Source organism: Megalobrama amblycephala, linkage group LG7 (genome assembly GCF_018812025.1).
Source record: "Megalobrama amblycephala isolate DHTTF-2021 linkage group LG7, ASM1881202v1, whole genome shotgun sequence".
Taxonomy (NCBI): Eukaryota; Metazoa; Chordata; class Actinopteri; order Cypriniformes; family Xenocyprididae; genus Megalobrama; species Megalobrama amblycephala.
The window spans coordinates 57,612,034-57,622,894 of NC_063050.1; the positions used below are offsets into that span (position 1 = coordinate 57,612,034).

At 37.2% G+C, this 10,861-nt stretch overlaps 1 pseudogene; it reads right to left on the reverse strand.

The window, feature by feature from the left end:
• Positions 1-606: 606 nt before the first annotated feature.
• LOC125273051 lies at positions 607-8,736 on the reverse strand (annotated as a pseudogene).
• Positions 8,737-10,861: the final 2,125 nt, after the last annotated feature.

The window sequence follows — 10,861 nt, forward strand, 5'->3', positions numbered from 1 at the left end:
CATAAAAATCAGAATGAACTTGAGAATTGACTTGGTCAACCTGACAATAATTAGAGTAAAATGGTTTGCTGAAGTAACTTAGTCAGCTGGATAAAGTATCCTGGGGAAAAGAAACACTATGTGTGATAAAATGGTAAAACCTTTAGTTGATGATTCATATTTTTTCATATATATATATTGATACTGGAGTATACAGTAATGATCTGTTAAGTATTATAAAATGTCTGCTGTGTGACATTTGATTGAAATGACAAATTGAAAAACTGCATAATTGTGTTAATTGTGAGATTTTCTTAGTTGACATGTAGTATAACTGGTAATCAACCGAAGGAGACTCACATTTGTAATTATGACTTCAAAATAAAACCTGTTATTGCATGTTGTATTTTCTACTCTTTATTGTTCATTTTTTACAAACATCAGCAAAAATCATGTTTTCTAATAAGAAAACTTAATAATAGGAAGATATTGTACCCATTTATTTAATCATATTTCTTTATTTTTAGGATGTAATAAAGATTCACATTTTTCCTGTTTGATTTCACAGAGGAATTATGGTATTAGTTTTACTGATCAAGATAATATCAAAAGACATTTAGACTGATATTACATACAAGTCAAAGCATCTTTTTATTATCACCTTTTTATATTTTTAATATGTGTATATACAAGGCTTAAAAAGAGGACATTACTGTGATCACATTTCTTTTAAAGGAGAGCAGATTTTATTTCACAGCCCAGGGAAGAGGAAGAACTTTTTAGACAGTGTTGTTCTGTCTATGCATGGCATTTGACATGGATGATTCTCCTTAAACTTCTTAAGGACCTGTTTAAAAAAATGTTGGACAAAATTAAAAATAACTAAACATACTAACATAGTCAGCTAAAAAAATGTTTTCCTTTATTATATTATTTTCCTTGTGTTGGCCTTAAGATTTGAGTTATATTTAGTGACATGCAGTGAAATACTAAGACAACACTAAACAATAAATCTGAGAAGTTCATAACATTACCTTTCTGAAAAGCTCCAAAATCTCATCCTCACAAGCGTGCTGATTAAATACTTCCACTATATCCTTGAAGAAATCTGAGCCACTCTCAGTATTCCTGTAGGACACAGTATCTGAATAAAGAACACACATTACTGTATGACAGCTTAGAATACTAGCAAAGCAATAAAATTCAGTGCAATAAAAACTAAGTATAGCAATGCATGAAGGTTACGTTGTTCTTTGTTGACCCTACAATATATATTTAGTGGAATGTTATAATCTAAATGTGTTCACCTGGAGTACAGGACCTCAGGCAGCAGAAGTCCTTCTCAACGTGCTCTTTTTTTCTCAGTTTTGGCACACTGTCCTGGACCTCCACACATCCATCTTTACCTGTAAGATGAGACACAACCGATCAGGGCAACATCTGCTGATAGAGCGAATCATGTCGCAGAAGCGCTGTACTGAGAGCTGTAAAAACAGAGTTTAAAATCCAGTTTCAAAGGTGCACTAAAGCTCAGAGGTCAAGCTGTGACACTGTCGTAGTGCTTAAAGAATTTATTGTTAATATTCATGATATTGTTAATGTTTTAATGTTATTGGCTTGATGGGTAGCTGAGGTTTTAAGCCTAAATAAATTTGGATTGTTTAGAGTTGTTTAGACTGAATTGAAGTGCAGTAATTTGTGTTGCTCAGTCTTGTGACTGATTCTAGTAAGTAATTTGCTGAGACGTCCAAAACATGAACATGAGTCACTTCCTGCTAATCTGTAAACTTACCACCCCGACATGACTGGATAAGGATGATTTTGGGTTTGTCTCGCAGTCCAGGACAGTTTGGAGTGTTCAAGCTATTAAAGATTTCATCTATGGAGAAAATGTCCTCATCAGAATTCCTTATTAAGGAAACTCCACTGATTCCAGTGGCGTTTCCATGTGACATGAACACCACAAAGCAGCTGTCTGACTTGGGAAGTGCTCCTGTCGCAGGGCGAAGTCTTTCATGGCACGTTTCATACCCTGGGAATCAAACCGTCAACAACTACATGATTCTGTTCAGCTGTTCATATTGTACACACACACACACACACACACACACACACACACACACACACACACACAGACACAGTACCTGTGCCGTGAGGTCTCTTAGTGTCACCACCGTGTAACCGAGACCCTTCATCAGTCTCTCCATCCTCAACTCATCCTTATCTGCCCCGACACGGTCATTTAAATATTCAAACTCCACATTATTAATTAGGAGCGCTAGACGTTTTCTGTCAGAGGACTCGTCCTTCATTGGGTAAATCTTGAGAGAAGAGGAAGAGGGATTCAAAACAAATTCAGGACAATTATCACAATAAGTGTTTTTTATGAGATCCCTTGCAAAAAATGAGTATACTTCAAGTACATTTTATGACATATTCTTAAGTAAAGTTCAAGGTTGAAATCACATACTTCCCTACTCTATAGTAGGTGAAAAACAGTATGTGACAAAAGTAGTACGTCTGAATCCACAGTATTCATATAAGAGTAAAAAACTATATACACTTTTCTATCCCATGAGGCCACGTGAGAGGATGGCAGTGAAGTGACGCAACTGATGCTGGTATGTCACATGATAACGACAACATGGTGAATGTAGTGAGTCCAGATTACATTCATACTATACAGAACACACTTTTTTAGCAAAGTAATAAAAATAAGTGCCTACTCAAGAAAGTGTTGAATTTCAGACGCAGCCCAACTGTATATTTTTAAGTATACTTTATGTAGTAAGTATACTAGTATCAGTGCACTAGTAGTATACTTGTAAGTGTACTATTACAATACTGTTTGGGACTAAATTGGCCCACTTTTTAGTGTATAAAAGTACATTTTTAATTTTATATGTATACTTATTGTTAATATATAACAGTAACAGTAGTAAACTGAGTTACACAACTAGTTTTTTTGTTTGTTGCTCATTTTTGCTTCTTCTTCCTCCTGTGTTTTGATCCAGAGATTCTGTACTATTTCAGAAGATGCATAACAGCACCCCCTACTGTACAACAGCGAAAGCATGGATCAATTCAGTAATTTTCTTTGTACACTACCATTAGGACTTAATTATACTTTAAAGGTACAATATGTAATAACTTTGTCCGCTAGAGGTCGCTAGAGGTCCTATTCAAAACAAAGGCGTAGCTTGATGATGCCAAGTTTGAGCGCGGAATCCTTGGGACATGTGGTCTTCACCTCAACGGACAGTGCTAAAGAATAGGGATTGGAGTCGTGGAAGAAATCATGTTCATGGATGTGATTATTAACGTTACTGTAGTGTGAAGCAGAGCAGGAGCGAGTGTTGTGGAGCTGAACGAGGAGCTGGAGCGATTGATCAACACACGCCTCACGAGCAGCGGGACTTTTATTATGACACAGTCGCCGGCGCCGCTTCTGCTTTTCCGGTCATGAGTATGAGGTAACGCAGCTCTGTTTATCATATTAGATACATTTGAGAGTGTTGAAAATGATGTTATAACGTTACTCTGTGCGTTCGCTCGGCGGCTGCTGTGAGACACTGTTACACACTGCAGTAAGATAGATCGATTTTACAATATCATATTAAATGCTGGATGATTGTGTTGATAAATGTCATGCAATTAATTTTAAAACGTATTGTATGATGGAGAAAATGCTGTATTACTGTTACTAAAAATAAAGCTGCATCTGATTATGCTATGTTAGCTACTTCACAAAATAGTGTTTTTCTCTGAGGCATGGTAAAGCATCGCAAAACATCAAGAAAATTAGATTTAAACAATAAGACTAAACGTGTTGAGCTATATAACAGTTAGTTTTCTGTCTATTAATATATCAAGACAGTTGTTCCCTTGCTCTATTAAAACATGTAAATATTAAAGCATCTTTGGTGTTTTTATGGTTTCTACAAAATAAACCGGAAACCGAGGGTAACGCGGGTATGACGCCACTTGACAGGCGACGACCTCACACGTCCCGGAGCCTTGGTTAAAATTGGCAATTTTCTCACGGTTTACAAATAGTTGCACACATTTAAGGATATTGTAAGTACTCAAGTGAACAACAATATATAACACTGGCCTAGTGGGTTTATGGATATTTTACTGCAAAAATATTACATATTGCATCTTTAAAGGATTAGTCCACTTTTAAATACACTTTTCCTGATAATTTACTCACCCCCATGTCATCCAAGATGTTCATGTCTTTCTTTCGTCAAAGAAAGACATGAATATAAACAAAATATCGCCTTGAACGTACTTTCCGCTTCCGCATTCTTCGTAACGCTTACGCTGAATGTTCTACGCCTTCCCTATTCAAGTTACGGAAAAAAACGAAACTGGCGCCGCGTTCATTCCATAACTTGAATATGGAAGGCGTAGGACATTCAGCGTAAGCGCTATGAAGAATGCGGAAGCGGAAAGTACGTTCAAGGCGATATTTTGTTTATAAAGCATAAACGGTTGTATTTTTTTCGAAAATGACCGATCGATTCGCTAGATAAGACCCTTATTTCTCATCTGACTGACGAAAGAAAGACATGAACATCTTGGATGACGTGGGGGTGAGTAAATTTATCAGGAAAAGTGTATTTAAAAGTGGACTAATCCTTTAAGTATATCTCAGTCAAAAGACTGAGTACAAGTATAGGAGAGATATACTTTTCTGTCATTAGAAGTCAAGTGTAGTGAAGTGTAATTTTAAGAATATTTCTGCAAAATACATAAAAAAGTAGACTGAAAATATACTTTCTTATTTTTAGTTTAAAAGAAGTATAGTAATAGCACACGTCTTTTTTGTGAGGGATTGTTACACACAGCAATTTAATGATGCAAAGTGTGTCCACATGTATGAAAGTAGAGGTCAATCTCAGATTCTTTCTTAAAGGTCCCGTTCTTCGTGATCCCATGTTTCAAACTTTAGTTAGTGTGTAATGTTGTTGTTAGAGTATAAATAAAATCTGTAAAATTTTAAAGCTCAAAGTTCAATGCCAAGCGAGATATTTTATTTAACAGAAGTCGCCTACATCGAACGGCCAGTTTGGACTACATCCCTCTACTTCCTTCTTTAATGACGTCACTAAAACAGTTTTTTGACTAACCTCCGCCCACAGGAATACACAAGAGTTGCGTTTGTAGAGTGTGTTTGTCGCCATGTCGTCGAAACGCTGTTATTTTCATCCCGCAGTCCAATCACCGGGTCTGATTCCGGCTCAAATTGATAGGGTAAAATTAAAGACATGTTTACAATAACACTGAGCGCGTGCATCTCCACGTTATGGTAAGAGGCGTGACCTTTCCGGGCAAGATGCGCTAAACTGCTGTCGAATCACAACACAGGAACCGCTGGCACAATCAGAACTCGTTACGTATTTCTGAAGGAGGGACTTCATAGAACAAGGAAGTCATCAGCCCGTTTTTATGACAGTGGAAACAGCGGTATACAGATAAGTAAATTATGTGAAAAATACTGTGTTTTTTTACACGCGAAACATGAACACATGTTATATTGCACACTATAAACACAATCAAAGCTTCAAAAAACCACGAAAAACGGGACCTTTAATGTCTTTGATAATACTTACATCATTTCCCATTTCTTGAAGTTTCTCCTGTTTAAATTCAGGACTGCATGACACAAGAGAATCTTCAGTTATCTGTTCAGAAGCAACAGAAATACTTTTGCTAGATACAAAATTAAACTGAAGCCCTTTTCATTATTTCATAAATAAACCAAAAGTTCAGAAAGCTTTGGTCTTTTCCAATGGAGATATGCAGTGTATCTACCACTTTCTTTCCACAGTCCTCGTTTCCGCAGCGCACAGCATTATGGGTAGGCCCCTTCCACTCCCTCAGGCAGCTCCAGCAGAAAGTGTATGTCTGTTTCTTGATGGCAGTGCAGATAGTGCAGTGTACACACAGGTTTGACTCATCTCGTCTTTCCACAAAGGACCGGCACCCTGGACACTTCAGAAATGGTCAGACAGGGGTTTGGGTTATTGTGTGACGGACTACAGTATAGGCATGAACTGGTTATTTTGTAAGCTGTACACAAACTAGATTGAGCATACTTTTAAGAGATGGTTCACCCAAAGATCAAGCACACTGGAAGTGAATGGTGACACTGATGAACGTGTCATTAGATTTTCTGGTAAACTATTTTGTAAGGAATTTCTGGTTCAGGAAAAATAGCTCACAGCTTTGAAGTCGCAGAGCTTTCCAGCAGTGAGAAGACAGAGTTTCTCCTCTAAGAATTCCCTCTGTTTGCTCGTCAGAGGAATCAGTCGACAGATGTCCTGGTAAGACAGCTTCACTCCACAGGTTCTCTTCTGGTCCGCATTAAATCCAGGACAAGTGAACTCAGTCTGTCTCTGAAATATGAGATCTGGTTAAAGATGTAAAGGCAGCACATGAATCAATATCTGTCAGGAAGTATGTACGGAAACTGCCTGTTTCAGATAATGCTTGAACCATGCGATGATATAATGTGCTGGCCTTTGATGACCACAAGGCAGAGTCACTGATGAAACAGGAAAGCCATTTCAAAGCTTGATTACTTTCATTTTCATTTTCATGATAAAACTGCAGCAATAGAAATAACTATTGTTGTTTTGTTGTTGTTATTGTTTTGACATGTCAATACATGTATTGAAACATGTTCAAAATTAAACATGCTGTTTCAGATTTGGTCACTCTATAATAAAACACAACAGACCTTTATTAAAGCTTTCACTCACCAGAATCTCCTCCTGATGCTCTTTCTTCAGAATTATGATCTGAATCTGAAGTTTGTGTTTTGTGGATTCCTTGATTTCAAAATAAATAATACAGGTCCTTCTCAAAAAATTAGCATATTGTGATAAAAGTTCATTATTTTCCATAATGTAATGATAAAAATTAAACTTTCATATATTTTAGATTCATTGCACACCAACTGAAATATTTCAGGTCTTTTATTGTTTTAATACTGATGATTTTGGCATACAGCTCAAAAAAATTTGCATATTTCATCCGACCAATAAAAGAAAAGTGTTTTTAATACAAAAAAAGTCAACCTTCAAATAATTATGTTCAGTTATGCACTCAATACTTGGTCGGGAATCCTTTGCAGAAATGACTGCTTCAATGCGGCGTGGCATGGAGGCAATCAGCCTGTGGCACTGCTGAGGTGTTATGGAGGCCCAGGATGCTTCGATAGCGGCCTTAAGCTCATCCAGAGTGTTGGGTCTTGCGTCTCTCAACTTTCTCTTCACAATATCCCACAGATTCTCTATGGGGTTCAGGTCAGGAGAGTTGGCAGGCCAATTGAGCACAGTAATACCATGGTCAGTAAACCATTTACCAGTGGTTTTGGCACTGTGAGCAGGTGCCAGGTCGTGCTGAAAAACGAAATCTTCATCTCCATAAAGCTTTTCAGCAGATGGAAGCATGAAGTGCTCCAAAATCTCCTGATAGCTAGCTGCATTGACCCTGCCCTTGATAAAACACAGTGGACCAACACCAGCAGCTGACATGGCACCCCAGACCATCACTGACTGTGGGTACTTGACACTGGACTTCAGGCATTTTGGCATTTCCTTCTCCCCAGTCTTCCTCCAGACTCTGGCACCTTGATTTCCGAATGACATGCAAAACTGAGCAACAGTCCAGTGCTGCTTCTCTGTAGCCCAGGTCAGGCGCTTCTGCCGCTGTTTCTGGTTCAAAAGTGGCTTGACCTGGGGAATGCGGCACCTGTAGCCCATTTCCTGCACACGCCTGTGCACGGTGGCTCTGGATGTTGCTACTCCAGACTCAGTCCACTGCTTCCGCAGGTCCCCCAAGGTCTGGAATCGGTCCTTCTCCACAATCTTCCTCAGGGTCCGGTCACCTCTTCTCGTTGTGCAGTGTTTTTTGCCACACTTTTTCCTTCCCACAGACTTCCCACTGAGGTGCCTTGATACAGCACTCTGGGAACAGCCTATTCGTTCAGAAATGTCTTTCTGTGTCTTAGCCTCTCGCTTGAGGGTGTCAATGATGGCCTTCTGGACAGCAGTCAGGTCGGCAGTCTTACCCATGATTGCGGTTTTGAGTAATGAACCAGGCTGGGAGTTTTTAAAAGCCTCAGGAATCTTTTGCAGGTGTTTAGAGTTAATTAGTTGATTCAGATGATTAGGTTAATAGCTCGTTTAGAGAACCTTTTCATGATATGCTATTTTTTTGAGATAGGAATTTTGGGTTTTCATGAGCTGTATGCCAAAATCATCAGTATTAAAACCTTAAAAGACCTGAAATATTTCAGTTGGTGTGCAATGAATCTAAAATATATGAAAGTTTAATTTTTATCATTACATTATGGAAAATAATGAACTTTATCACAATATGCCAATTTTTTGAGAAGGACCTGTATACAGTTTTCTTAATTTAAATGGACTTGTATATAGTTCATCTAAAATCCTGTGCTGGTTATTGTTTCACTTTCATGTTAAAGGGGAATTTTGCATAGAATAATAAAAAGAATAAAAGAATGTATAATTATAATTCTGACTTATAATTCTATCACACATTGATGATAAAAGTCTAAATGTCAAACAGAAAAAAAGACTTACTCAAGTTTTTGAAGACATTCATTATCGCACCATCTTCTGAATGCTCATCCCAGTTTTCAGCTTCTTCAGCCATTTCTGATTTAATCACTAAAATGTTTCTTCTACAAAACTACTAATGTAATTAATGATGAACTCCCATTAGTGAATATAAGCTATAACTGCCGTACATATTTCTTTCAATTAATATGTTCTATAATTTACATACATATTATTTCTGTCATTTTAACATGTTTTTGTTATGTTTGTTTAAATTAATTCATGCATATTGTGTGCTTATGTAAAGTAGGAACTAAAGTACATATGCGTTACACACGGAAGTTTTCGAAAGGTGCAACAGGAAAAAACGGACTTTTGGCGAGAAGTTAATATCTCTGCATGTGGATGTAAAGTTACAAAGAAGTTGCAAAGAAGAAAGGATGTTTTTCATTTTTGTATTTTGATCGGGGTATTTCAAGAACTCATTCCCTCTTGGTTATATGCAGCCAGCGAGGTATGTAAAGTATGTTTGTGTTTCCCGAGTGTATTTGTATAGAGTTTTTTGCAATATATGTGAATGTGTTTATGTTTTACATTGTCATACTGTAGTTTGACGTGGATTTCATTGACGATGAACGTGATAGCGGAGAAAAGAATGAGAAAGGCAATAAATCCATCAGTATCCAGAACCATGGCGTCGTTTATTTCCCGGAGGGAGTGATATAAGCCCATCAGCACTGATGCAGGAGCTGATCTGAAATATTCTGTTTAGATTTTCGGCGAAACTGGGCGGAGCTTACATGAATATTCATGAGTTTCCTGTTTCGTTTTAAAGCGACACTGAAAATATTAGTGCACTCTTTATTACAGAAACTATTTTCGGTAATGTAATTTCGTTTCAGCGTCGAACGAAGTTACGTTTATATTATATATAATTTCGTCTGCTCATATTTATTTAATTAAAAATACAGTAAAAACAGTAATATTGTGAAATATTATTACAATTTAAAATAACTGTGTACTATTTAAATATATTTGACAAAGTAATTTATTCCTGTGATGCAAAGCTGAATTTTCAGCATCATTACTCCAGTCTTCAGTGTCACATGATCCTTCAGAAATCATTCTAATATGCTGATCTGTGCTCAAACATTCTTCATCTTTTTCCTTAAAACACACAATGCTCTGTTCTATATGAACATGGTGAAATGGTGAAATTAGCAACCCTGAACAAAGAAAAAAAATTTTACACAAATGTTTTGTAGTACCATTTTCTTCAAGCTTACCACAACAATTAACATGTTAAAACTGTTAAAATTGGCTAAAATGATCAACCACAGTAATTCACACATTTAACCTAAAGGTAAAAGTTTTTTTCACAAAAGTGTATGTGGAGAAGGCATGATTGACAAAAGTATGGGGATTTAATTAGACCTATACACATTTGTGATTGTTCTGTCATTTTTTTATTTGCTTGCTCAGTTGGTAAATGATTTCTAAAAGTATTAAAGTATTTTACTTTTTTATTATGTTGTTATGTATTTTTTTTATTAAGATATCATAGAAACACTTAGAGGTAAACCATATTAAAAACAGCAAAACATTCAGGGATACTCCTAAATTTATATTAAAGGTGCTCTAAGCGATCTTGGGTGGAGTAACTTCCTGTTGACGTTCGAAGTGTTGTCAAACAAACAGATGCTAGCTAGACCCTCCCTCCTCCTCCTCCTCTTCGCCGTTCTAAGGGGACATTCACATATCGCGTCACATAAGCGGCCGCGCCGCATTCTCCTTTCTAATGCGCTTTCGCTCCAGTGGCGTCTGTCGTTGCTATGCAACCATGAGCCGCGCTCTCAATCACTTCTATTATGAGCGCGCTTGCCTAAATTACAGTAAAAGCACTCGACTTTAAGTCACGAGCGTCGATTTAAACCACCGAAATGCGTCCGACGCAACCATTAAACGTTACCGATGCTCAAACGGCATCTTGGACAAATGTGTCTCAGCTGTGTGAGCACAAGCGCTGCAGGTGTCTGTCAAGAAACAGAAGTACAAATGTATTCAGGGATTAAAAACTAATGTTAAAAACTAATAATGTATGTATTGTAACAATGAGAGATTTGTATTTTTTGGCAAAAATAAAGTTGATATATAGGCTAGCTCCAGTTTTTTGTTTATTTCTGACTCCTCCACGCCACAAGTGTTGCTGGTTTTGTTCCTAAATTAGTAATTTTTTTATTCCATGCACCTTGTTGGATGTGAGAAGTTGCACCAGACTATTGCAATTA